Source organism: Podarcis muralis, chromosome 3 (genome assembly GCF_964188315.1).
Source record: "Podarcis muralis chromosome 3, rPodMur119.hap1.1, whole genome shotgun sequence".
Classification (NCBI taxonomy): Eukaryota; Metazoa; Chordata; class Lepidosauria; order Squamata; family Lacertidae; genus Podarcis; species Podarcis muralis.
The window spans coordinates 109,473,949-109,500,840 of record NC_135657.1 but is presented as its reverse complement, the minus strand read 5'-3'; positions in this window follow the sequence as shown (position 1 = coordinate 109,500,840).

Genomic DNA, 26,892 nt, shown 5'->3' with positions numbered 1-26,892 from the left:
TCTCCAATTCTCTCAAAAACGGTGCCAAACTGTTGCAAATTCTCCCCTGAAAGGTTTGGCGGTGGAAACAGAAGCCTTTTTGTCATAGGAAATGAAATCAGCCATCGAAGACAAAACCTGTGGGAACAAAATTTTCTAAGCCCCGGGGTCCCAATTTCAGCAAAAATATGACATTCTCCAATTCTCTCAAAAATGGTGCCAAACTGTTGCAAATTCTCCCCTGAAAGGTTTGGCGGTGGAAACAGAAGCCTTTTTGTCATAGGAAATGAAATCAGCCCTCAAAGACAAAAGTTGTGGAAAATTTTTTTTTCTAAGCCCCGGGATCACAGTTTCAGCAAAAATCTGAAATTCTCCAAATCTCTCAAAAACGGTGCCAAACTGTGGCAAATTCTCCCCTAAAAGGTTTGGCGGTGGAAACAGAAGCCTTTTTGTCATAGGAAATGAAATCAGCCCGCGACAACTTTACCTGTGAAAAAAAAAATTTCTAAGCCCCGGGGTCACAATTTCAGCAAAAATCTGAATTTCTCCAGTTCACTCAAAAACGGTGCCAAACTGTTGGAAATTCTCCCCTGAAAGGTTTGGCGGTGGAAAAAGAAGCCTTTTTGTCATAGGAAATGAAATCAGCCCTCAAAGACAAAAACTGTGGTAAAAAAAAAATTCTAAGCCCCGGGATCACAATTTCAGCAAAAATCTGAAATTCTCCAAATCTCTCAAAAAAGGTGCCAAACTGTGGAAAATTCTCCCCTGAAAGGTTTGGCGGAGGAAACAGAAGCCTTTTTGTCATAGGAAATGAAATCAGCCCTCAAAGACAAAAGCTGTGGGAAAAAAATTTTCTAAGCCCCGGAGTCAAAATTTCAGCAAAAATCTGAAATTCTCCAATTCTCTCAAAAATGGTGCCAAACTGTTGCAAATTCTCCCCTGAAAGGTTTGGCGGTGGAAACAGAAGCCTTTTTGTCATAGGAAATGAAATCAGCCCTCAAAGACAAAAGCTGTGGAAAAATTTTTTTTCTAAGCCCCGGGATCACAATTTCAGCAAAAATCTGAAATTCTCCAATTCTCTCAAAAATGGTGCCAAACTGTTGCAAATTCTCCCCTGAAAGGTTTGGCGGTGGAAACAGAAGGCTTTTTGTCATAGGCCAAGAAATCAGCCCTCGAAGACAAAACCTGTGGGGAAAAAAATTTCTAAGCCCCGGGGTCACAATTTCAGCAAAAATCTGAAATTCTCCAATTCTCTCAAAAATGGTGCCAAACTGTTGCAAATTCTCCCCTGAAAGGTTTGGCGGTGGAAACAGAAGCCTTTTTGTCATAGGAAATAAAATCAGCCCTCGAAGACAAAACCTGTGAAAAAATTTTTTTCTAAGCCCCGGGGTCACAATTTCAGCAAAAATCTGAAATTCTCCAATTCTCTCAAAAATGGTGCCAAACTGTTGCAAATTCTCCCCTGAAAGGTTTGGCGATGGAAACAGAAGGCTTTTTGTCATAGGCCAAGAAATCAGCCCTCGAAGACAAAAGCTGTGGGGAAAAAATTTTCTAAGCCCCGGGGTCACAATTTCAGCAAAAATCTGAAATTCTCCAATTCTCTCAAAAATGGTGCCAAACTGTTGCAAATTCTCCCCTGAAAGGTTTGTCGGTGGAAACAGAAGCCTTTTTGTCATAGGAAATGAAATCAGCCCTCGAAGACAAAATCTGTGGAAAAATTTTTTTCTAAGCCCCGGGGTCACAATTTCAGCAAAAATCTGAAATTCTCCAGTTCACTCAAAAATGGTGCCAAACTGTTGCAAATTCTCCCCTGAAAGGTTTGGCGGTGGAAACCGAAGGCTTTTTGTCATAGGCCAAGAAATCAGCCCTCGAAGACAAAACCTGTGGGGAAAAAATTTTATAATCCCCGGGGTCACAATTTCAGCAAAAATCTGAAATTCTCCAATACTCTCAAAAATGGTGCCAAACTGTTGCAATTTCTCCCCTGAAAGGTTTGGCGGTGGAAACAGAAGCCTTTTTGTCATAGGAAATGAAATCAGCCCTCAAAGACAAAACTTGTGAAAAAATTTTTTTTCTAAGCCCCGGGATCACAATTTCAGCAAAAATCTGAAATTCTCCAATTCTCTCAAAAATGGTGCCAAACTGTTGCAAATTCTCCCCTGAAAGGTTTGGCGGTGGAAACAGAAGGCTTTTTGTCATAGGCCAAGAAATCAGCCCTCGAAGACAAAACCTGTGGGGAAAAATTTTTCTAAGCCCCGGGGTCACAATTTCAGCAAAAATCTGAAATTCTCCAATTCTCTCAAAAATGGTGCCAAACTGTTGCAAATTCTCCCCTGAAAGGTTTGGCGGTGGAAACAGAAGCCGTTTTGTCATAGGAAATAAAATCAGCCCTCGAAGACAAAACCTGTGAAAAAATTTTTTTCTAAGCCCCGGGGTCACAATTTCAGCAAAAATCTGAAATTCTCCAATTCTCTCAAAAATGGTGCCAAACTGTTGCAAATTCTCCCCTGAAAGGTTTGGCGGTGGAAACAGAAGGCTTTTTGTCATAGGCCAAGAAATCAGCCCTCGAAGACAAAACCTGTGGGGAAAAAATTTTCTAAGCCCCGGGGTCACAATTTCAGCAAAAATCTGAAATTCTCCAATTCTCTCAAAAATGGTGCCAAACTGTTGCAAATTCTCCCCTGAAAGGTTTGGCGGTGGAAACAGAAGCCTTTTTGTCCATAGGAAATGAAATCAGCCCTCGAAGGCAAAATCTGTGGAAAAATTTTTTTCTAAGCCCCGGGGTCACAATTTCAGCAAAAATCTGAAATTCTCCAATTCTCTCAAAAACGGTGCCAAACTGTTGCAAATTCTCCCCTGAAAGGTTTGGCGGTGGAAACAGAAGGCTTTTTGTCATAGGCCAAGAAATCAGCCCTCGAAGACAAAACCTGTGGGGAAAAAATTTTCTAAGCCCCGGGGTCACAATTTCAGCAAAAATCTGAAATTCTCCAGTTCACTCAAAAATGGTGCCAAACTGTTGCAAATTCTCCCCTGAAAGGTTTGGTGGTGGAAACAGAAGCCTTTTTGTCATACGAAATGAAATCAGCCCTCGAAGACAAAACCTGTGGAAAAAGAATTTTCTAAGCCCCGGGGTCACAATTTCAGCAAAAATCTGAAATTCTCCAATTCTCTCAAAAACGGTGCCAAACTGTTGCAAATTCTCCCCTGAAAGGTTTGGCGGTGGAAACAGAAGGCTTTTTGTCATAGGCCAAGAAATCAGCCCTCGAAGACAAAACCTGTGGGGAAAAAATTTTCTAAGCCCCGGGGTCATAATTTCAGCAAAAATCTGAAATTCTCCAGTTCACTCAAAAATGGTGCCAAACTGTTGCAAATTCTCCCCTGAAAGGTTTGGCGGTGGAAACAGAAGCCTTTTTGTCATACGAAATAAAATCAGCCCTCGAAGACAAAACCTGTGGAAAAAGAATTTTCTAAGCCCCGGGGTCACAATTTCAGCAAAAATCTGAAATTCTCCAATTCTCTCAAAAATGGTGCCAAACTGTTGCAAATTCTCCCCTGAAAGGTTTGGCGGTGGAAACAGAAGCCTTTTTGTCATACGAAATAAAATCAGCCCTCGAAGACAAAACCTGTGAAAAAAAATTTTTCTAACCCCCGGGGTCACAATTTCAGCAAAAATCTGAAATTCTCCAATTCTCTCAAAAACGGTGCCAAACTGTTGCAAATTCTCCCCTGAAAGGTTTGGCGGTGGAAACAGAAGCCTTTTTGTCATAGGAAATGAAATCAGCCCTCGAAGACAAAACCTGTGGGAACAAAATTTTCTAAGCCCCGGGGTCACAATTTCAGCAAAAATATGACATTCTCCAATTCTCTCAAAAATGGTGTCAAACTGTTGCAAATTCTCCCCTGAAAGATTTGGCGGTGGAAACAGAAGGCGTTTTATCATAGGAAATGAAATCAGCCCTCGAAGACAAAACCTGTGGAAAAAAAATTTTCTAAGCCCCGGGGTCACAATTTCAGCAAAGATCTGAAATTCTCCAATTCTCTCAAAAACGGTGCCAAACTGTTGCAAATTCTCCCCTGAAAGGTTTGGCGTTGGAAACAGAAGGCTTTTTGTCATAGGCCAAGAAATCAGCCCTCGAAGACAAAACCTGTGGGGAAAAAATTTTCTAAGCCCCGGGGTCACAATTTCAGCAAAAATCTGAAATTCTCCAATTCTCTCAAAAATGGTGCCAAACTGTTGCAAATTCTCCCCTGAAAGGTTTGGCGGTGGAAACAGAAGCCTTTTGGTCATAGGAAATAAAATCAGCCCTCGAAGACAAAACCTGTGAAAAATTTTTTTTCTAAGCCCCGGGGTCACCATTTCAGCCAAAATCTGAAATTCTCCAATTCTCTCAAAAACGGTGCCAAACTGTTGGAAATTCTCCCCTGAAAGGTTTGGCGGTGGAAAAAGAAGCCTTTTTGTCATAGGAAATGAAATCAGCCCTTGAAGACAAAACCTGTGGAAAAGATTTTTTCTAAGCCCCGGGGTCACAATTTCAGCAAAAATCTGAAATTCTCCAATTCTCTCAAAAATGGTGCCAAACTTTTGCAAATTCTCCCCTGAAATGTTTGGCGGTGGAAAGAGAAGCCTTTTTGTCATAGGCCAAGAAATCAGCCCTCAAAGACAAAAGCTGTGGAAAAATTTTTTTTCTAAGCCCCGGGATCACAATTTCAGCAAAAATCTGAAATTCTCCAATTCTCTCAAAAATGGTGCCAAACTGTTGCAAATTCTCCCCTGAAAGGTTTGGCGGTGGAAACAGAAGGCTTTTTGTCATAGGCCAAGAAATCAGCCCTCGAAGACAAAACCTGTGGGGAAAAAAATTTCTAAGCCCCGGGGTCACAATTTCAGCAAAAATCTGAAATTCTCCAATTCTCTCAAAAATGGTGCCAAACTGTTGCAAATTCTCCCCTGAAAGGTTTGGCGGTGGAAACAGAAGCCTTTTTGTCATAGGAAATAAAATCAGCCCTCGAAGACAAAACCTGTGAAAAAATTTTTTTCTAAGCCCCGGGGTCACAATTTCAGCAAAAATCTGAAATTCTCCAATTCTCTCAAAAATGGTGCCAAACTGTTGCAAATTCTCCCCTGAAAGGTTTGGCGATGGAAACAGAAGGCTTTTTGTCATAGGCCAAGAAATCAGCCCTCGAAGACAAAAGCTGTGGGGAAAAAATTTTCTAAGCCCCGGGGTCACAATTTCAGCAAAAATCTGAAATTCTCCAATTCTCTCAAAAATGGTGCCAAACTGTTGCAAATTCTCCCCTGAAAGGTTTGTCGGTGGAAACAGAAGCCTTTTTGTCATAGGAAATGAAATCAGCCCTCGAAGACAAAATCTGTGGAAAAATTTTTTTCTAAGCCCCGGGGTCACAATTTCAGCAAAAATCTGAAATTCTCCAGTTCACTCAAAAATGGTGCCAAACTGTTGCAAATTCTCCCCTGAAAGGTTTGGCGGTGGAAACCGAAGGCTTTTTGTCATAGGCCAAGAAATCAGCCCTCGAAGACAAAACCTGTGGGGAAAAAATTTTCTAATCCCCGGGGTCACAATTTCAGCAAAAATCTGAAATTCTCCAATTCTCTCAAAAATGGTGCCAAACTGTTGCAAATTATCCCCTGAAAGGTTTGGCGGTGGAAACAGAAGCCGTTTTGTCATAGGAAATAAAATCAGCCCTCGAAGACAAAACCTGTGAAAAAAATTTTTTCTAAGCCCCGGGGTCACAATTTCAGCAAAAATCTGAAATTCTCCAATTCTCTCAAAAATGGTGCCAAACTGTTGCAAATTCTCCCCTGAAAGGTTTGGCGGTGGAAACAGAAGGCTTTTTGTCATAGGCCAAGAAATCAGCCCTCGAAGACAAAACCTGTGGGGAAAAAATTTTCTAAGCCCCGGGGTCACAATTTCAGCAAAAATCTGAAATTCTCCAATTCTCTCAAAAATGGTGCCAAACTGTTGCAAATTCTCCCATGAAAGGTTTGGCGGTGGAAACAGAAGCCTTTTTATCCATAGGAAATGAAATCAGCCCTCGAAGGCAAAATCTGTGGAAAAAATTTTTTCTAAGCCCCGGGGTCACAATTTCAGCAAAAATCTGAAATTCTCCAATTCTCTCAAAAACGGTGCCAAACTGTTGCAAATTCTCCCCTGAAAGGTTTGGCGGTGGAAACAGAAGGCTTTTTGTCATAGGCCAAGAAATCAGCCCTCGAAGACAAAACCTGTGGGGAAAAAATTTTCTAAGCCCCGGGGTCACAATTTCAGCAAAAATCTGAAATTCTCCAGTTCACTCAAAAATGGTGCCAAACTGTTGCAAATTCTCCCCTGAAAGGTTTGGTGGTGGAAACAGAAGCCTTTTTGTCATACGAAATGAAATCAGCCCTCGAAGACAAAACCTGTGGAAAAAGAATTTTCTAAGCCCCGGGGTCACAATTTCAGCAAAAATCTGAAATTCTCCAATTCTCTCAAAAACGGTGCCAAACTGTTGCAAATTCTCCCCTGAAAGGTTTGGCGGTGGAAACAGAAGGCTTTTTGTCATAGGCCAAGAAATCAGCCCTCGAAGACAAAACCTGTGGGGAAAAAATTTTCTAAGCCCCGGGGTCATAATTTCAGCAAAAATCTGAAATTCTCCAGTTCACTCAAAAATGGTGCCAAACTGTTGCAAATTCTCCCCTGAAAGGTTTGGCGGTGGAAACAGAAGCCTTTTTGTCATACGAAATAAAATCAGCCCTCGAAGACAAAACCTGTGGAAAAAGAATTTTCTAAGCCCCGGGGTCACAATTTCAGCAAAAATCTGAAATTCTCCAATTCTCTCAAAAATGGTGCCAAACTGTTGCAAATTCTCCCCTGAAAGGTTTGGCGGTGGAAACAGAAGCCTTTTTGTCATACGAAATAAAATCAGCCCTCGAAGACAAAACCTGTGAAAAAAATTTTTTCTAACCCCCGGGGTCACAATTTCAGCAAAAATCTGAAATTCTCCAATTCTCTCAAAAATGGTGCCAAACTGTTGCAAATTCTCCCCTGAAAGGTTTGGCGGTGGAAACAGAAGCCTTTTTGTCATAGGAAATGAAATCAGCCCTCGAAGACAAAATCTGTGGAAAAAAATTTTTCTAAGCCCCGGGGTCACAATTTCAGCAAAAATCTGAAATTCTCCAGTTCACTCAAAAATAGTGCCAAACTGTCGCAAATTCTCCCCTGAAAGGTTTGGCGGTGGAAACAGAAGCCTTTTTGTCATACGAAATGAAATCAGCCCTCGAAGACAAAACCTGTGGAAAAAGAATTTTCTAAGCCCCGGGGTCACAATTTCAGCAAAAATCTGAAATTCTCCAATTCTCTCAAAAACGGTGCCAAACTGTTGCAAATTCTCCCCTGAAAGGTTTGGCGGTGGAAACAGAAGCCTTTTTGTCATAGGAAATGAAATCAGCCCTCGAAGACAAAACCTGTGGGAACAAAATTTTCTAAGCCCCGGGGTCACAATTTCAGCAAAAATATGACATTCTCCAATTCTCTCAAAAATGGTGTCAAACTGTTGCAAATTCTCCCCTGAAAGATTTGGCGGTGGAAACAGAAGGCGTTTTATCATAGGAAATGAAATCAGCCCTCGAAGACAAAACCTGTGGAAAAAAAATTTTCTAAGCCCCGGGGTCACAATTTCAGCAAAGATCTGAAATTCTCCAATTCTCTCAAAAACGGTGCCAAACTGTTGCAAATTCTCCCCTGAAAGGTTTGGCGTTGGAAACAGAAGGCTTTTTGTCATAGGCCAAGAAATCAGCCCTCGAAGACAAAACCTGTGGGGAAAAAATTTTCTAAGCCCCGGGGTCACAATTTCAGCAAAAATCTGAAATTCTCCAATTCTCTCAAAAATGGTGCCAAACTGTTGCAAATTCTCCCCTGAAAGGTTTGTCGGTGGAAACAGAAGCCTTTTGGTCATAGGAAATAAAATCAGCCCTCGAAGACAAAACCTGTGAAAAAAAATTTTTCTAAGCCCCGGGGTCACCATTTCAGCCAAAATCTGAAATTCTCCAATTCTCTCAAAAACGGTGCCAAACTGTTGGAAATTCTCCCCTGAAAGGTTTGGCGGTGGAAAAAGAAGCCTTTTTGTCATAGGAAATGAAATCAGCCCTTGAAGACAAAACCTGTGGAAAAGATTTTTTCTAAGCCCCGGGATCACAGTTTCAGCAAAAATCTGAAATTCTCCAATTCTCTCAAAAATGGTGCCAAACTTTTGCAAATTCTCCCCTGAAATGTTTGGCGGTGGAAAGAGAAGCCTTTTTGTCATAGGAAATGAAATCAGCCCTCAAAGACAAAAGCTGTGGGGAAAAAATTTTCTAAGCCCCGGGGTCACAATTTCAGCAAAAATCTGAAATTCTCCAATTCTCTCAAAAATGGTGCCAAACTGTTGCAAATTCTCCCCTGAAAGGTTTGGCGGTGGAAACAGAAGCCTTTTTGTCATAGGAAATAAAATCAGCCCTCGAAGACAAAACCTGTGAAAAAAATTTTTTCTAAGCCCCGGGGTCACCATTTCAGCCAAAATCTGAAATTCTCCAATTCTCTCAAAAACGGTGCCAAACTGTTGCAAATTCTCCCCTGAAAGGTTTGGCGGTGGAAACAGAAGGCTTTTTGTCATAGGCCAAGAAATCAGCCCTCAAAGACAAAAACTGTGGTAAAAATTTTTTTCTAATCCCCGGGATCACAATTTCAGCAAAAATCTGAAATTCTCCAAATCTCTCAAAAAAGGTGCCAAACTGTGGAAAATTCTCCCCTGAAAGGTTTGGCGGAGGAAACAGAAGCCTTTTTGTCATAGGAAATGAAATCAGCCCTCGACAACTTTACCTGTGAAAAAAAAAAATTTCTAAGCCCCGGGGTCACAGTTTTAGCAAAAATCTGAAATTCTCCAGTTCACTCAAAAATGGTGCCAAACAGTTGCAAATTCTCCCCTCAAAGTTTTGGCGGTGGAAACCGAAGCCTTTATGTCATAAGAAATGAAATCAGCCCTCAAAGACAAAAGCTGTGGGAAAAAAATTTTCTAAGCCCCGGGGTCACAATTTCAGCAAAAATCTGAAATTCTCCAATTCTCTCAAAAATGGTGCCAAACTGTTGCAAATTCTCCCCTGAAAGGTTTGGCGGTGGAAACAGAAGGCTTTTTGTCATAGGCCAAGAAATCAGCCCTCGAAGACAAAACCTGTGGGGAAAAATTTTCTAAGCCCCGGGGTCACAATTTCAGCAAAAATCTGAAATTCTCCAAATCTCTCAAAAATGGTGCCAAACTGTTGCAAATTCCCCCCTGAAAGGTTTGTCGGTGGAAACAGAAGCCTTTTTGTCATAGGAAATGAAATCAGCCCTCGAAGACAAAATCTGTGGAAAAAATTTTTTCTAAGCCCCGGGGTCACAATTTCAGCAAAAATCTGAAATACTCCAGTTCACTCAAAAATGGTGCCAAACTGTTGCAAATTCTCCCCTGAAAGGTTTGGCGGTGGAAACAGAAGCCTTTTTGTCATACGAAATGAAATCAGCCCTCGAAGACAAAACCTGTGGAAAAAGAATTTTCTAAGCCCCGGGGTCACAATTTCAGCAAAAATCTGAAATTCTCCAATTCTCTCAAAAACGGTGCCAAACTGTTGCAAATTCTCCCCTGAAAGGTTTGGCGGTGGAAACAGAAGCCTTTTTGTCATAGGAAATGAAATCAGCCATCGAAGACAAAACCTGTGGGAACAAAATTTTCTAAGCCCCGGGGTCCCAATTTCAGCAAAAATATGACATTCTCCAATTCTCTCAAAAATGGTGCCAAACTGTTGCAAATTCTCCCCTGAAAGGTTTGGCGGTGGAAACAGAAGGCGTTTTATCATAGGAAATGAAATCAGCTCTCGAAGACAAAACCTGTGGAAAAAAATTTTTCTAAGCCCCGGGGTCACAATTTCAGCAAAGATCTGAAATTCTCCAATTCTCTCAAAAACGGTGCCAAACTGTTGCAAATTCTCCCCTGAAAGGTTTGGCGTTGGAAACAGAAGGCTTTTTGTCATAGGCCAAGAAATCAGCCCTCGAAGACAAAACCTGTGGGGAAAAAATTTTCTAAGCTCCGGGGTCACAATTTCAGCAAAAATCTGAAATTCTCCAATTCTCTCAAAAATGGTGCCAAACTGTTGCAAATTCTCCCCTGAAAGGTTTGGCGGTGGAAACAGAAGCCTTTTTGTCATAGGAAATAAAATCAGCCCTCGAAGACAAAACCTGTGAAAAAAAATTTTTCTAAGCCCCGGGGTCACAATTTCAGCCAAAATCTGAAATTCTCCTATTCTCTCAAAAATGGTGCCAAACTGTTGCAAATTCTCCCCTGAAAGTTTTGGCGGTGGAAACAGAAGGCTTTTTGTCATAGGCCAAGAAATCAGCCCTCGAAGACAAAACCTGTGGGGGAAAATTTTTCTAAGCCCCGGGGTCACAATTTCAGCAAAAATCTGAAATTCTCCAATTCTCTCAAAAATGGTGCCAAACTGTTGCAAATTATCCCCTGAAAGGTTTGGCGGTGGAAACAGAAGGCGTTTTATCATAGGCCAAGAAATCAGCCCTTGACAACTTAACCTGTGAAAAAAAAAATTTCTAAGCCCCGGGGTCACAATTTCAGCAAAAATCTGAAATTCTCCAATTCTCTCAAAAATGGTGCCAAACTGTTGCAAATTCTCCCCTGAAAGGTTTGGCGGTGGAAACAGAAGCCTTTTTGTCATAGGAAATGAAATCAGCCCTCAAAGACAAAAGCTGTGGAAAAAAATTTTTTCTAAGCCCCGGGATCACAGTTTCAGCAAAAATCTGAAATTCTCCAAATCTCTCAAAAACGGTGCCAAACTGTTGCAAATTCTCCCCTGAAAGATTTGGCGGTGGAAACAGAAGGCGTTTTATCATAGGAAATGAAATCAGCCCTCGAAGACAAAACCTGTGGAAAAAAAATTTTCTAAGCCCCGGGGTCACAATTTCAGCAAAAATCTGACATTTTCCAATTCTCTCAAAAATGGTGCCAAACTGTTGCAAATTCTCCCCTGAAAGGTTTGGCGGTGGAAACAGAAGGCGTTTTATCATAGGCCAAGAAATCAGCCCTTGACAACTTAACCTGTGAAAAAAAAAATTTCTAAGCCCCGGGGTCACAATTTCAGCAAAAATCTGAAATTCTCCAATTCTCTCAAAAATGGTGCCAAACTGTTGCAAATTCCCCCCTGAAAGGTTTGTCGGTGGAAACAGAAGCCTTTTTGTCATAGGAAATGAAATCAGCCCTCGAAGACAAAATCTGTGGAAAAAAAATTTTCTAAGCCCCGGGGTCACAATTTCAGCAAAAATCTGAAATACTCCAGTTCACTCAAAAATGGTGCCAAACTGTTGCAAATTCTCCCCTGAAAGGTTTGGCGGTGGAAACAGAAGCCTTTTTGTCATACGAAATGAAATCAGCCCTCGAAGACAAAACCTGTGGAAAAAGAATTTTCTAAGCCCCGGGGTCACAATTTCAGCAAAAATCTGAAATTCTCCAATTCTCTCAAAAACGGTGCCAAACTGTTGCAAATTCTCCCCTGAAAGGTTTGGCGGTGGAAACAGAAGCCTTTTTGTCATAGGAAATGAAATCAGCCATCGAAGACAAAACCTGTGGGAACAAAATTTTCTAAGCCCCGGGGTCCCAATTTCAGCAAAAATATGACATTCTCCAATTCTCTCAAAAACGGTGCCAAACTGTTGCAAATTCTCCCCTGAAAGGTTTGGCGTTGGAAACAGAAGGCTTTTTGTCATAGGCCAAGAAATCAGCCCTCGAAGACAAAACCTGTGGGGAAAAAATTTTCTAAGCTCCGGGGTCACAATTTCAGCAAAAATCTGAAATTCTCCAATTCTCTCAAAAATGGTGCCAAACTGTTGCAAATTCTCCCCTGAAAGGTTTGGCGGTGGAAACAGAAGGCGTTTTATCATAGGCCAAGAAATCAGCCCTTGACAACTTAACCTGTGAAAAAAAAAATTTCTAAGCCCCGGGGTCACAATTTCAGCAAAAATCTGAAATTCTCCAATTCTCTCAAAAATGGTGCCAAACTGTTGCAAATTCCCCCCTGAAAGGTTTGTCGGTGGAAACAGAAGCCTTTTTGTCATAGGAAATGAAATCAGCCCTCGAAGACAAAATCTGTGGAAAAAAAATTTTCTAAGCCCCGGGGTCACAATTTCAGCAAAAATCTGAAATACTCCAGTTCACTCAAAAATGGTGCCAAACTGTTGCAAATTCTCCCCTGAAAGGTTTGGCGGTGGAAACAGAAGCCTTTTTGTCATAGGAAATGAAATCAGCCATCGAAGACAAAACCTGTGGGAACAAAATTTTCTAAGCCCCGGGGTCCCAATTTCAGCAAAAATATGACATTCTCCAATTCTCTCAAAAATGGTGCCAAACTGTTGCAAATTCTCCCCTGAAAGGTTTGGCGGTGGAAACAGAAGGCGTTTTATCATAGGAAATGAAATCAGCTCTCGAAGACAAAACCTGTGGAAAAAAATTTTTCTAAGCCCCGGGGTCACAATTTCAGCAAAGATCTGAAATTCTCCAATTCTCTCAAAAACGGTGCCAAACTGTTGCAAATTCTCCCCTGAAAGGTTTGGCGTTGGAAACAGAAGGCTTTTTGTCATAGGCCAAGAAATCAGCCCTCGAAGACAAAACCTGTGGGGAAAAAATTTTCTAAGCTCCGGGGTCACAATTTCAGCAAAAATCTGAAATTCTCCAATTCTCTCAAAAATGGTGCCAAACTGTTGCAAATTCTCCCCTGAAAGGTTTGGCGGTGGAAACAGAAGCCTTTTTGTCATAGGAAATAAAATCAGCCCTCGAAGACAAAACCTGTGAAAAAAAATTTTTCTAAGCCCCGGGGTCACAATTTCAGCCAAAATCTGAAATTCTCCTATTCTCTCAAAAATGGTGCCAAACTGTTGCAAATTCTCCCCTGAAAGTTTTGGCGGTGGAAACAGAAGGCTTTTTGTCATAGGCCAAGAAATCAGCCCTCGAAGACAAAACCTGTGGGGGAAAATTTTTCTAAGCCCCGGGGTCACAATTTCAGCAAAAATCTGAAATTCTCCAATTCTCTCAAAAATGGTGCCAAACTGTTGCAAATTATCCCCTGAAAGGTTTGGCGGTGGAAACAGAAGGCGTTTTATCATAGGCCAAGAAATCAGCCCTTGACAACTTAACCTGTGAAAAAAAAAATTTCTAAGCCCCGGGGTCACAATTTCAGCAAAAATCTGAAATTCTCCAATTCTCTCAAAAATGGTGCCAAACTGTTGCAAATTCTCCCCTGAAAGGTTTGGCGGTGGAAACAGAAGCCTTTTTGTCATAGGAAATGAAATCAGCCCTCAAAGACAAAAGCTGTGGAAAAAAATTTTTTCTAAGCCCCGGGATCACAGTTTCAGCAAAAATCTGAAATTCTCCAAATCTCTCAAAAACGGTGCCAAACTGTTGCAAATTCTCCCCTGAAAGATTTGGCGGTGGAAACAGAAGGCGTTTTATCATAGGAAATGAAATCAGCCCTCGAAGACAAAACCTGTGGAAAAAAAATTTTCTAAGCCCCGGGGTCACAATTTCAGCAAAAATCTGACATTTTCCAATTCTCTCAAAAATGGTGCCAAACTGTTGCAAATTCTCCCCTGAAAGGTTTGGCGGTGGAAACAGAAGGCGTTTTATCATAGGCCAAGAAATCAGCCCTTGACAACTTAACCTGTGAAAAAAAAAATTTCTAAGCCCCGGGGTCACAATTTCAGCAAAAATCTGAAATTCTCCAATTCTCTCAAAAATGGTGCCAAACTGTTGCAAATTCCCCCCTGAAAGGTTTGTCGGTGGAAACAGAAGCCTTTTTGTCATAGGAAATGAAATCAGCCCTCGAAGACAAAATCTGTGGAAAAAAAATTTTCTAAGCCCCGGGGTCACAATTTCAGCAAAAATCTGAAATACTCCAGTTCACTCAAAAATGGTGCCAAACTGTTGCAAATTCTCCCCTGAAAGGTTTGGCGGTGGAAACAGAAGCCTTTTTGTCATACGAAATGAAATCAGCCCTCGAAGACAAAACCTGTGGAAAAAGAATTTTCTAAGCCCCGGGGTCACAATTTCAGCAAAAATCTGAAATTCTCCAATTCTCTCAAAAACGGTGCCAAACTGTTGCAAATTCTCCCCTGAAAGGTTTGGCGGTGGAAACAGAAGCCTTTTTGTCATAGGAAATGAAATCAGCCATCGAAGACAAAACCTGTGGGAACAAAATTTTCTAAGCCCCGGGGTCCCAATTTCAGCAAAAATATGACATTCTCCAATTCTCTCAAAAATGGTGCCAAACTGTTGCAAATTCTCCCCTGAAAGGTTTGGCGGTGGAAACAGAAGGCGTTTTATCATAGGAAATGAAATCAGCCCTCGAAGACAAAACCTGTGGAAAAAATTTTTTCTAAGCCCCGGGGTCACAATTTCAGCAAAGATCTGAAATTCTCCAATTCTCTCAAAAACGGTGCCAAACTGTTGCAAATTCTCCCCTGAAAGGTTTGGCGTTGGAAACAGAAGGCTTTTTGTCATAGGCCAAGAAATCAGCCCTCGAAGACAAAACCTGTGGGGAAAAATTTTTCTAAGCTCCGGGGTCACAATTTCAGCAAAAATCTGAAATTCTCCAATTCTCTCAAAAATGGTGCCAAACTGTTGCAAATTCTCCCCTGAAAGGTTTGGCGGTGGAAACAGAAGCCTTTTTGTCATAGGAAATAAAATCAGCCCTCGAAGACAAAACCTGTGAAAAAAATTTTTTCTAAGCCCCGGGGTCACCATTTCAGCCAAAATCTGAAATTCTCCAATTCTCTCAAAAACGGTGCCAAACTGTTGCAAATTCTCCCCTGAAAGGTTTGGCGGTGGAAACAGAAGGCTTTTTGTCATAGGCCAAGAAATCAGCCCTCAAAGACAAAAACTGTGGTAAAAATTTTTTTCTAATCCCCGGGATCACAATTTCAGCAAAAATCTGAAATTCTCCAAATCTCTCAAAATGTGCCAAACTGTGGAAAATTCTCCCCTGAAAGGTTTGGCGGAGGAAACAGAAGCCTTTTTGTCATAGGAAATGAAATCAGCCCTCGACAACTTTACCTGTGAAAAAAAAAAATTTCTAAGCCCCGGGGTCACAGTTTTAGCAAAAATCTGAAATTCTCCAGTTCACTCAAAAATGGTGCCAAACAGTTGCAAATTCTCCCCTCAAAGTTTTGGCGGTGGAAACCGAAGCCTTTATGTCATAAGAAATGAAATCAGCCCTCAAAGACAAAAGCTGTGGGAAAAAAATTTTCTAAGCCCCGGGGTCACAATTTCAGCAAAAATCTGAAATTCTCCAATTCTCTCAAAAATGGTGCCAAACTGTTGCAAATTCTCCCCTGAAAGGTTTGGCGGTGGAAACAGAAGGCTTTTTGTCATAGGCCAAGAAATCAGCCCTCGAAGACAAAACCTGTGGGGAAAAATTTTCTAAGCCCCGGGGTCACAATTTCAGCAAAAATCTGAAATTCTCCAATTCTCTCAAAAATGGTGCCAAACTGTTGCAAATTCCCCCCTGAAAGGTTTGTCGGTGGAAACAGAAGCCTTTTTGTCATAGGAAATGAAATCAGCCCTCGAAGACAAAATCTGTGGAAAAAAATTTTTCTAAGCCCCGGGGTCACAATTTCAGCAAAAATCTGAAATACTCCAGTTCACTCAAAAATGGTGCCAAACTGTTGCAAATTCTCCCCTGAAAGGTTTGGCGGTGGAAACAGAAGCCTTTTTGTCATACGAAATGAAATCAGCCCTCGAAGACAAAACCTGTGGAAAAAGAATTTTCTAAGCCCCGGGGTCACAATTTCAGCAAAAATCTGAAATTCTCCAATTCTCTCAAAAACGGTGCCAAACTGTTGCAAATTCTCCCCTGAAAGGTTTGGCGGTGGAAACAGAAGCCTTTTTGTCATAGGAAATGAAATCAGCCATCGAAGACAAAACCTGTGGGAACAAAATTTTCTAAGCCCCGGGGTCCCAATTTCAGCAAAAATATGACATTCTCCAATTCTCTCAAAAATGGTGCCAAACTGTTGCAAATTCTCCCCTGAAAGGTTTGGCGGTGGAAACAGAAGGCGTTTTATCATAGGAAATGAAATCAGCTCTCGAAGACAAAACCTGTGGAAAAAAATTTTTCTAAGCCCCGGGGTCACAATTTCAGCAAAGATCTGAAATTCTCCAATTCTCTCAAAAACGGTGCCAAACTGTTGCAAATTCTCCCCTGAAAGGTTTGGCGTTGGAAACAGAAGGCTTTTTGTCATAGGCCAAGAAATCAGCCCTCGAAGACAAAACCTGTGGGGAAAAATTTTTCTAAGCTCCGGGGTCACAATTTCAGCAAAAATCTGAAATTCTCCAATTCTCTCAAAAATGGTGCCAAACTGTTGCAAATTCTCCCCTGAAAGGTTTGGCGGTGGAAACAGAAGCCTTTTTGTCATAGGAAATAAAATCAGCCCTCGAAGACAAAACCTGTGAAAAAAAATTTTTCTAAGCCCCGGGGTCACAATTTCAGCCAAAATCTGAAATTCTCCTATTCTCTCAAAAATGGTGCCAAACTGTTGCAAATTCTCCCCTGAAAGTTTTGGCGGTGGAAACAGAAGGCTTTTTGTCATAGGCCAAGAAATCAGCCCTCGAAGACAAAACCTGTGGGGGAAAATTTTTCTAAGCCCCGGGGTCACAATTTCAGCAAAAATCTGAAATTCTCCAATTCTCTCAAAAATGGTGCCAAACTGTTGCAAATTATCCCCTGAAAGGTTTGGCGGTGGAAACAGAAGGCGTTTTATCATAGGCCAAGAAATCAGCCCTTGACAACTTAACCTGTGAAAAAAAAAATTTCTAAGCCCCGGGGTCACAATTTCAGCAAAAATCTGAAATTCTCCAATTCTCTCAAAAATGGTGCCAAACTGTTGCAAATTCTCCCCTGAAAGGTTTGGCGGTGGAAACAGAAGCCTTTTTGTCATAGGAAATGAAATCAGCCCTCAAAGACAAAAGCTGTGGAAAAATTTTTTTTCTAAGCCCCGGGATCACAGTTTCAGCAAAAATCTGAAATTCTCCAAATCTCTCAAAAACGGTGCCAAACTGTTGCAAATTCTCCCCTGAAAGATTTGGCGGTGGAAACAGAAGGCGTTTTATCATAGGAAATGAAATCAGCCCTCGAAGACAAAACCTGTGGAAAAAAAATTTTCTAAGCCCCGGGGTCACAATTTCAGCAAAAATCTGACATTTTCCAATTCTCTCAAAAATGGTGCCAAACTGTTGCAAATTCTCCCCTGAAAGGTTTGGCGGTGGAAACAGAAGGCGTTTTATCATAGGCCAAGAAATCAGCCCTTGACAACTTAACCTGTGAAAAAAAAAATTTCTAAGCCCCGGGGTCACAATTTCAGCAAAAATCTGACATTTTCCAATTCTCTCAAAAATGGTGCCAAACTGTTGCAAATTCTCCCCTGAAAGGTTTGGCGGTGGAAACAGAAGGCTTTTTGTCATAGGTCAAGAAATTAGCCCTCGAAGACAAAACCTGTGGGGAAAAAATTTTCTAAGCCCCGGGGTCACAGTTTTAGCAAAAATCTGAAATTCTCCAGTTCACTCAAAAATGGTGCCAAATTCTCCCCTCAAAGTTTTGGCGGTGGAAACCGAAGCCTTTATGTCATAAGAAATGAAATCAGCCCTCAAAGACAAAACCTGTGGGGAAAAAATTTTTTTTCTAAGCCCCGGGGTCAAAATTTCAGCAAAAATCTGAAATTCTCCAATTCTCTCAAAAATGGTGCCAAACTGTTGCAAATTCTCCCCTGAAAGGTTTGGCGGTGGAAACAGAAGCCTTTTTGTCATAGGAAATGAAATCAGCCCTCAAAGACAAAAGCTGTGGAAAAAATTTTTTCTAAGCCCCGGGATCACAATTTCAGCAAAAATCTGAAATTCTCCAATTCTCTCAAAAATGGTGCCAAACTGTTGCTAATTCTCCCCTGAAAGGTTTGGCGGTGGAAACAGAAGGCTTTTTGTCATAGGCCAAGAAATCAGCCCTCGAAGACAAAACCTGTGGGGAAAAAATTTTCTAAGCCCCGGGGTCACAATTTCAGCAAAAATCTGAAATTCTCCAATTCTCTCAAAAATGGTGCCAAACTGTTGCAAATTCTCCCCTGAAAGGTTTGGCGGTGGAAACAGAAGGCGTTTTATCATAGGAAATGAAATCAGCCCTCGAAGACAAAACCTGTGGAAAAAAAATTTTCTAAGCCCCGGGGTCACAATTTCAGCAAAGATCTGAAATTCTCCAATTCTCTCAAAAACGGTGCCAAACTGTTGCAAATTCTCCCCTGAAAGGTTTGGCGTTGGAAACAGAAGGCTTTTTGTCATAGGCCAAGAAATCAGCCCTCGAAGACAAAACCTGTGGGGAAAAATTTTTCTAAGCTCCGGGGTCACAATTTCAGCAAAAATCTGAAATTCTCCAATTCTCTCAAAAATGGTGCCAAACTGTTGCAAATTCTCCCCTGAAAGGTTTGGCGGTGGAAACAGAAGGCTTTTTGTCATAGGCCAAGAAATCAGCCCTCGAAGACAAAACCTGTGGGGAAAAATTTTCTAAGCCCCGGGGTCACAATTTCAGCAAAAATCTGAAATTCTCCAATTCTCTCAAAAATGGTGCCAAACTGTTGCAAATTCCCCCCTGAAAGGTTTGTCGGTGGAAACAGAAGCCTTTTTGTCATAGGAAATGAAATCAGCCCTCGAAGACAAAATCTGTGGAAAAAATTTTTTCTAAGCCCCGGGGTCACAATTTCAGCAAAAATCTGAAATACTCCAGTTCACTCAAAAATGGTGCCAAACTGTTGCAAATTCTCCCCTGAAAGGTTTGGCGGTGGAAACAGAAGCCTTTTTGTCATACGAAATGAAATCAGCCCTCGAAGACAAAACCTGTGGAAAAAGAATTTTCTAAGCCCCGGGGTCACAATTTCAGCAAAAATCTGAAATTCTCCAATTCTCTCAAAAACGGTGCCAAACTGTTGCAAATTCTCCCCTGAAAGGTTTGGCGGTGGAAACAGAAGCCTTTTTGTCATAGGAAATGAAATCAGCCATCGAAGACAAAACCTGTGGGAACAAAATTTTCTAAGCCCCGGGGTCCCAATTTCAGCAAAAATATGACATTCTCCAATTCTCTCAAAAATGGTGCCAAACTGTTGCAAATTCTCCCCTGAAAGGTTTGGCGGTGGAAACAGAAGGCGTTTTATCATAGGAAATGAAATCAGCCCTCGAAGACAAAACCTGTGGAAAAAAATTTTTCTAAGCCCCGGGGTCACAATTTCAGCAAAGATCTGAAATTCTCCAATTCTCTCAAAAACGGTGCCAAACTGTTGCAAATTCTCCCCTGAAAGGTTTGGCGTTGGAAACAGAAGGCTTTTTGTCATAGGCCAAGAAATCAGCCCTCGAAGACAAAACCTGTGGGGAAAATTTTTTCTAAGCTCCGGGGTCACAATTTCAGCAAAAATCTGAAATTCTCCAATTCTCTCAAAAATGGTGCCAAACTGTTGCAAATTCTCCCCTGAAAGGTTTGGCGGTGGAAACAGAAGCCTTTTTGTCATAGGAAATAAAATCAGCCCTCGAAGACAAAACCTGTGAAAAAAAATTTTTCTAAGCCCCGGGGTCACAATTTCAGCCAAAATCTGAAATTCTCCTATTCTCTCAAAAATGGTGCCAAACTGTTGCAAATTCTCCCCTGAAAGTTTTGGCGGTGGAAACAGAAGGCTTTTTGTCATAGGCCAAGAAATCAGCCCTCGAAGACAAAACCTGTGGGGGAAAATTTTTCTAAGCCCCGGGGTCACAATTTCAGCAAAAATCTGAAATTCTCCAATTCTCTCAAAAATGGTGCCAAACTGTTGCAAATTATCCCCTGAAAGGTTTGGCGGTGGAAACAGAAGGCGTTTTATCATAGGCCAAGAAATCAGCCCTTGACAACTTAACCTGTGAAAAAAAAAATTTCTAAGCCCCGGGGTCACAATTTCAGCAAAAATCTGAAATTCTCCAATTCTCTCAAAAATGGTGCCAAACTGTTGCAAATTCTCCCCTGAAAGGTTTGGCGGTGGAAACAGAAGCCTTTTTGTCATAGGAAATGAAATCAGCCCTCAAAGACAAAAGCTGTGGAAAAAATTTTTTTCTAAGCCCCGGGATCACAGTTTCAGCAAAAATCTGAAATTCTCCAAATCTCTCAAAAACGGTGCCAAACTGTTGCAAATTCTCCCCTGAAAGATTTGGCGGTGGAAACAGAAGGCGTTTTATCATAGGAAATGAAATCAGCCCTCGAAGACAAAACCTGTGGAAAAAAAATTTTCTAAGCCCCGGGGTCACAATTTCAGCAAAAATCTGACATTTTCCAATTCTCTCAAAAATGGTGCCAAACTGTTGCAAATTCTCCCCTGAAAGGTTTGGCGGTGGAAACAGAAGGCTTTTTGTCATAGGTCAAGAAATTAGCCCTCGAAGACAAAACCTGTGGGGAAAAAATTTTCTAAGCCCCGGGGTCACAGTTTTAGCAAAAATCTGAAATTCTCCAGTTCACTCAAAAATGGTGCCAAATTCTACCTCAAAGTTTTGGCGGTGGAAACCGAAGCCTTTATGTCATAAGAAATGAAATCAGCCCTCAAAGACAAAACCTGTGGGGAAAAAATTTTCTAAGCCCCGGGGTCAAAATTTCAGCAAAAATCTGAAATTCTCCAATTCTCTCAAAAATGGTGCCAAACTGTTGCAAATTCTCCCCTGAAAGGTTTGGCGGTGGAAACAGAAGCCTTTTTGTCATAGGAAATGAAATCAGCCCTCAAAGACAAAAGCTGTGGAAAAAAATTTTTCTAAGCCCCGGGATCACAATTTCAGCAAAAATCTGAAATTCTCCAATTCTCTCAAAAATGGTGCCAAACTGTTGCTAATTCTCCCCTGAAAGGTTTGGCGGTGGAAACAGAAGGCTTTTTGTCATAGGCCAAGAAATCAGCCCTCGAAGACAAAACCTGTGGGGAAAAAATTTTCTAAGCCCCGGGGTCACAATTTCAGCAAAAATCTGAAATTCTCCAATTCTCTCAAAAATGGTGCCAAACTGTTGCAAATTCTCCCATGAAAGGTTTGGCGGTGGAAACAGAAGCCTTTTTATCCATAGGAAATGAAATCAGCCCTCGAAGGCAAAATCTGTGGAAAAATTTTTTTCTAAGCCCCGGGGTCACAATTTCAGCAAAAATCTGAAATTCTCCAATTCTCTCAAAAACGGTGCCAAACTGTTGCAAATTCTCCCCTGAAAGGTTTGGCGGTGGAAACAGAAGGCTTTTTGTCATAGGCCAAGAAATCAGCCCTCGAAGACAAAACCTGTGGGGAAAAAATTTTCTAAGCCCCGGGGTCACAATTTCAGCAAAAATCTGAAATTCTCCAGTTCACTCAAAAATGGTGCCAAACTGTTGCAAATTCTCCCCTGAAAGGTTTGGTGGTGGAAACAGAAGCCTTTTTGTCATACGAAATGAAATCAGCCCTCGAAGACAAAACCTGTGGAAAAAGAATTTTCTAAGCCCCGGGGTCACAATTTCAGCAAAAATCTGAAATTCTCCAATTCTCTCAAAAACGGTGCCAAACTGTTGCAAATTCTCCCCTGAAAGGTTTGGCGGTGGAAACAGAAGGCTTTTTGTCATAGGCCAAGAAATCAGCCCTCGAAGACAAAACCTGTGGGGAAAAAATTTTCTAAGCCCCGGGGTCATAATTTCAGCAAAAATCTGAAATTCTCCAGTTCACTCAAAAATGGTGCCAAACTGTTGCAAATTCTCCCCTGAAAGGTTTGGCGGTGGAAACAGAAGCCTTTTTGTCATACGAAATAAAATCAGCCCTCGAAGACAAAACCTGTGGAAAAAGAATTTTCTAAGCCCCGGGGTCACAATTTCAGCAAAAATCTGAAATTCTCCAATTCTCTCAAAAATGGTGCCAAACTGTTGCAAATTCTCCCCTGAAAGGTTTGGCGGTGGAAACAGAAGCCTTTTTGTCATACGAAATAAAATCAGCCCTCGAAGACAAAACCTGTGAAAAAAAATTTTTCTAACCCCCGGGGTCTCAATTTCAGCAAAAATCTGAAATTCTCCAATTCTCTCAAAAATGGTGCCAAACTGTTGCAAATTCTCCCCTGAAAGGTTTGGCGGTGGAAACAGAAGCCTTTTTGTCATAGGAAATGAAATCAGCCCTCGAAGACAAAATCTGTGGAAAAAAATTTTTCTAAGCCCCGGGGTCACAATTTCAGCAAAAATCTGAAATTCTCCAGTTCACTCAAAAATAGTGCCAAACTGTCGCAAATTCTCCCCTGAAAGGTTTGGCGGTGGAAACAGAAGCCTTTTTGTCATACGAAATGAAATCAGCCCTCGAAGACAAAACCTGTGGAAAAAGAATTTTCTAAGCCCCGGGGTCACAATTTCAGCAAAAATCTGAAATTCTCCAATTCTCTCAAAAACGGTGCCAAACTGTTGCAAATTCTCCCCTGAAAGGTTTGGCGGTGGAAACAGAAGCCTTTTTGTCATAGGAAATGAAATCAGCCCTCGAAGACAAAACCTGTGGGAACAAAATTTTCTAAGCCCCGGGGTCACAATTTCAGCAAAAATATGACATTCTCCAATTCTCTCAAAAATGGTGTCAAACTGTTGCAAATTCTCCCCTGAAAGATTTGGCGGTGGAAACAGAAGGCGTTTTATCATAGGAAATGAAATCAGCCCTCGAAGACAAAACCTGTGGAAAAAAAATTTTCTAAGCCCCGGGGTCACAATTTCAGCAAAGATCTGAAATTCTCCAATTCTCTCAAAAACGGTGCCAAACTGTTGCAAATTCTCCCCTGAAAGGTTTGGCGTTGGAAACAGAAGGCTTTTTGTCATAGGCCAAGAAATCAGCCCTCGAAGACAAAACCTGTGGGGAAAAAATTTTCTAAGCCCCGGGGTCACAATTTCAGCAAAAATCTGAAATTCTCCAATTCTCTCAAAAATGGTGCCAAACTGTTGCAAATTCTCCCCTGAAAGGTTTGTCGGTGGAAACAGAAGCCTTTTGGTCATAGGAAATAAAATCAGCCCTCGAAGACAAAACCTGTGAAAAAAAATTTTTCTAAGCCCCGGGGTCACCATTTCAGCCAAAATCTGAAATTCTCCAATTCTCTCAAAAACGGTGCCAAACTGTTGGAAATTCTCCCCTGAAAGGTTTGGCGGTGGAAAAAGAAGCCTTTTTGTCATAGGAAATGAAATCAGCCCTTGAAGACAAAACCTGTGGAAAAGATTTTTTCTAAGCCCCGGGATCACAGTTTCAGCAAAAATCTGAAATTCTCCAATTCTCTCAAAAATGGTGCCAAACTTTTTCAAATTCTCCCCTGAAATGTTTGGCGGTGGAAAGAGAAGCCTTTTTGTCATAGGAAATGAAATCAGCCCTCAAAGACAAAAGCTGTGGGGAAAAAATTTTCTAAGCCCCGGGGTCACAATTTCAGCAAAAATCTGAAATTCTCCAATTCTCTCAAAAATGGTGCCAAACTGTTGCAAATTCTCCCCTGAAAGGTTTGGCGGTGGAAACAGAAGCCTTTTTGTCATAGGAAATAAAATCAGCCCTCGAAGACAAAACCTGTGAAAAAAATTTTTTCTAAGCCCCGGGGTCACCATTTCAGCCAAAATCTGAAATTCTCCAATTCTCTCAAAAACGGTGCCAAACTGTTGCAAATTCTCCCCTGAAAGGTTTGGCGGTGGAAACAGAAGGCTTTTTGTCATAGGCCAAGAAATCAGCCCTCAAAGACAAAAACTGTGGTAAAAATTTTTTTCTAATCCCCGGGATCACAATTTCAGCAAAAATCTGAAATTCTCCAAATCTCTCAAAAAAGGTGCCAAACTGTGGAAAATTCTCCCCTGAAAGGTTTGGCGGAGGAAACAGAAGCCTTTTTGTCATAGGAAATGAAATCAGCCCTCGACAACTTTACCTGTGAAAAAAAAAAATTTCTAAGCCCCGGGGTCACAGTTTTAGCAAAAATCTGAAATTCTCCAGTTCACTCAAAAATGGTGCCAAACAGTTGCAAATTCTCCCCTCAAAGTTTTGGCGGTGGAAACCGAAGCCTTTATGTCATAAGAAATGAAATCAGCCCTCAAAGACAAAAGCTGTGGGAAAAAAATTTTCTAAGCCCCGGGGTCACAATTTCAGCAAAAATCTGAAATTCTCCAATTCTCTCAAAAATGGTGCCAAACTGTTGCAAATTCTCCCCTGAAAGGTTTGGCGGTGGAAACAGAAGGCTTTTTGTCATAGGCCAAGAAATCAGCCCTCGAAGACAAAACCTGTGGGGAAAAATTTTCTAAGCCCCGGGGTCACAATTTCAGCAAAAATCTGAAATTCTCCAATTCTCTCAAAAATGGTGCCAAACTGTTGCAAATTCCCCCCTGAAAGGTTTGTCGGTGGAAACAGAAGCCTTTTTGTCATAGGAAATGAAATCAGCCCTCGAAGACAAAATCTGTGGAAAAAATTTTTTCTAAGCCCCGGGGTCACAATTTCAGCAAAAATCTGAAATACTCCAGTTCACTCAAAAATGGTGCCAAACTGTTGCAAATTCTCCCCTGAAAGGTTTGGCGGTGGAAACAGAAGCCTTTTTGTCATACGAAATGAAATCAGCCCTCGAAGACAAAACCTGTGGAAAAAGAATTTTCTAAGCCCCGGGGTCACAATTTCAGCAAAAATCTGAAATTCTCCAATTCTCTCAAAAACGGTGCCAAACTGTTGCAAATTCTCCCCTGAAAGGTTTGGCGGTGGAAACAGAAGCCTTTTTGTCATAGGAAATGAAATCAGCCATCGAAGACAAAACCTGTGGGAACAAAATTTTCTAAGCCCCGGGGTCCCAATTTCAGCAAAAATATGACATTCTCCAATTCTCTCAAAAATGGTGCCAAACTGTTGCAAATTATCCCCTGAAAGGTTTGGCGGTGGAAACAGAAGGCGTTTTATCATAGGCCAAGAAATCAGCCCTTGACAACTTAACCTGTGAAAAAAAAAATTTCTAAGCCCCGGGGTCACAATTTCAGCAAAAATCTGAAATTCTCCAATTCTCTCAAAAATGGTGCCAAACTGTTGCAAATTCTCCCCTGAAAGGTTTGGCGGTGGAAACAGAAGCCTTTTTGTCATAGGAAATGAAATCAGCCCTCAAAGACAAAAGCTGTGGAAAAAATTTTTTTCTAAGCCCCGGGATCACAGTTTCAGCAAAAATCTGAAATTCTCCAAATCTCTCAAAAACGGTGCCAAACTGTTGCAAATTCTCCCCTGAAAGATTTGGCGGTGGAAACAGAAGGCGTTTTATCATAGGAAATGAAATCAGCCCTCGAAGACAAAACCTGTGGAAAAAAAATTTTCTAAGCCCCGGGGTCACAATTTCAGCAAAAATCTGACATTTTCCAATTCTCTCAAAAATGGTGCCAAACTGTTGCAAATTCTCCCCTGAAAGGTTTGGCGGTGGAAACAGAAGGCGTTTTATCATAGGCCAAGAAATCAGCCCTTGACAACTTAACCTGTGAAAAAAAAAATTTCTAAGCCCCGGGGTCACAATTTCAGCAAAAATCTGAAATTCTCCAATTCTCTCAAAAATGGTGCCAAACTGTTGCAAATTCCCCCCTGAAAGGTTTGTCGGTGGAAACAGAAGCCTTTTTGTCATAGGAAATGAAATCAGCCCTCGAAGACAAAATCTGTGGAAAAAAAATTTTCTAAGCCCCGGGGTCACAATTTCAGCAAAAATCTGAAATACTCCAGTTCACTCAAAAATGGTGCCAAACTGTTGCAAATTCTCCCCTGAAAGGTTTGGCGGTGGAAACAGAAGCCTTTTTGTCATACGAAATGAAATCAGCCCTCGAAGACAAAACCTGTGGAAAAAGAATTTTCTAAGCCCCGGGGTCACAATTTCAGCAAAAATCTGAAATTCTCCAATTCTCTCAAAAACGGTGCCAAACTGTTGCAAATTCTCCCCTGAAAGGTTTGGCGGTGGAAACAGAAGCCTTTTTGTCATAGGAAATGAAATCAGCCATCGAAGACAAAACCTGTGGGAACAAAATTTTCTAAGCCCCGGGGTCCCAATTTCAGCAAAAATATGACATTCTCCAATTCTCTCAAAAATGGTGCCAAACTGTTGCAAATTCTCCCCTGAAAGGTTTGGCGGTGGAAACAGAAGGCGTTTTATCATAGGAAATGAAATCAGCCCTCGAAGACAAAACCTGTGGAAAAAATTTTTTCTAAGCCCCGGGGTCACAATTTCAGCAAAGATCTGAAATTCTCCAATTCTCTCAAAAACGGTGCCAAACTGTTGCAAATTCTCCCCTGAAAGGTTTGGCGTTGGAAACAGAAGGCTTTTTGTCATAGGCCAAGAAATCAGCCCTCGAAGACAAAACCTGTGGGGAAAAATTTTTCTAAGCTCCGGGGTCACAATTTCAGCAAAAATCTGAAATTCTCCAATTCTCTCAAAAATGGTGCCAAACTGTTGCAAATTCTCCCCTGAAAGGTTTGGCGGTGGAAACAGAAGCCTTTTTGTCATAGGAAATAAAATCAGCCCTCGAAGACAAAACCTGTGAAAAAAATTTTTTCTAAGCCCCGGGGTCACCATTTCAGCCAAAATCTGAAATTCTCCAATTCTCTCAAAAACGGTGCCAAACTGTTGCAAATTCTCCCCTGAAAGGTTTGGCGGTGGAAACAGAAGGCTTTTTGTCATAGGCCAAGAAATCAGCCCTCAAAGACAAAAACTGTGGTAAAAATTTTTTTCTAATCCCCGGGATCACAATTTCAGCAAAAATCTGAAATTCTCCAAATCTCTCAAAATGTGCCAAACTGTGGAAAATTCTCCCCTGAAAGGTTTGGCGGAGGAAACAGAAGCCTTTTTGTCATAGGAAATGAAATCAG